The sequence below is a fragment of the Ischnura elegans genome, chromosome 13, assembly GCF_921293095.1.
Source record: "Ischnura elegans chromosome 13, ioIscEleg1.1, whole genome shotgun sequence".
Classification (NCBI taxonomy): domain Eukaryota; kingdom Metazoa; phylum Arthropoda; class Insecta; order Odonata; family Coenagrionidae; genus Ischnura; species Ischnura elegans.
The window spans coordinates 800969-802577 of NC_060258.1; the positions used below are offsets into that span (position 1 = coordinate 800969).

At 31.8% G+C, this 1609-nt stretch overlaps 1 long non-coding RNA gene across 1 annotated transcript; it reads right to left on the reverse strand.

Annotated features, from left to right (window-relative positions):
- Positions 1–351: 351 nt before the first annotated feature.
- LOC124170410 lies at positions 352–1325 on the reverse strand. Its single transcript, XR_006867450.1, has 3 exons — positions 1231–1325; positions 967–1058; positions 352–494 (listed from the first exon to the last, which is right to left on the reverse strand). It is a non-coding gene; the product is annotated as an uncharacterized LOC124170410 (long non-coding RNA).
- Between the last annotated feature and the right edge of the window lie 284 nt (positions 1326–1609).

Sequence of the window (1609 nt, forward strand, 5' to 3'; positions counted from 1 at the left end):
ACTTCCATTAAGGTAGTGCAATGAACAGAATCGAGGACGAATCTGGTCACTTTTAAGGGCTGACTAATCAGAAATATTATCATTCCCCGAAACAAGACAAGAGCAACGACGGAAACCACAACCTAACATGCAGTACATGTGCTTTTCATGAGAGTTTCAGCATGGATAACAACTGCATTAAATGGAATCACAGACATAGGAATTAAAAAGGAAAACAATTCACATTTTTCAAACTTATATAATGTACACACACGTCAAATGTTACATTTTCAGAATGATGTAAGAACGCCATTGAAACTATAAGATATCATATTAGTTAATAGATACTTAATATTATTTATACAATCAATGCAAAGTAAGCAACTTAAAAATTAATGTTAAGTACAAATGATGAAACAATTATATCGAAAAAGTTTCAAATTAGTGAGAGAACCATGAAAAGGAGATGAAAGCCGCCACGCATATTCCATTAATTGTTGCTGGAATAGCTGAACCTGTAATTGAGAATGTGTATTAATTGCTGAGCTTGATTAGACCAAAAAAACAAAGAATTTAATAGTTCAATGAATATCATCAGAGTGATATATACATTAAATGGTCAGCATCATCAATCATCATACATTCTAAAACCTTTGGATCTTTATCAAACATGCTATCACTCAAGTTTCTAATTCATCTTTCAAGGTTTGCACTACAAGAAGACAATGATTGAGCACTTTCAATTTTCAGTATTAGCAACATACAATAATAACTGCAAAATGAAACTATAAAACATAATAATATGATATAACCATTACACAACAACCATTTTTCCTCGACAAAAAGATTTCGATATTTACCAAAATATCTGCATTTATAATTAAATTTAATAACTGCAATCATAAAAAACTAATACATTTCTCAATCATGACCTTTGTATTTTTTATGACTACTGAAAATAATAAGGTATAAAACCCGGCAACTTACCAAATAGCAGAATAGGTAGATGAATTTCACATTCAATAGACACTTCCAATCATATCCACAACTTAATGCTTCTCACCATGAAGATATAAAAACTGAATGATTCCAAATAAAACCATAACAGAATGTTAACTGGATATCCTTCTATCACTAGCAAAACATAATAATTCTCTAGGTAGGCCGAAACAATTGACATTTATGGAAAGAAACAAAAATTAAAAACAGGACTTCAGAATGGCATTGAATTAATGGAAAAGCCAAACTTACCGGCGGACAGAAGAATGACCTTAAGTACTACATTGATAACAATCTTTGTGGACTACTGATATACATATTCATATATACACATTCCTCACGGACACAATCAAATAGGTACAGGTATAATACGAATCAAAATGAAGTGATAACTATTTCTGTAAAAGAAAGGAATTGTTATAAAGGATCCTCAGAAGGCCAGTGAATTTATCTTCAACAAAACAATACTTACCTGTCTAAAGAAATATTCTCAATTATTATGAAGTCAATTCAACCTCATACTCCAGTTACCCAAAGATTTCAAGTCAAAGTACATTGTAGCCTCAAATTGCTTCCACGGCTGAGCCACGATGCAAGGAACCCTAGGAACTCTGAGGAAGCGAAAGTCAAT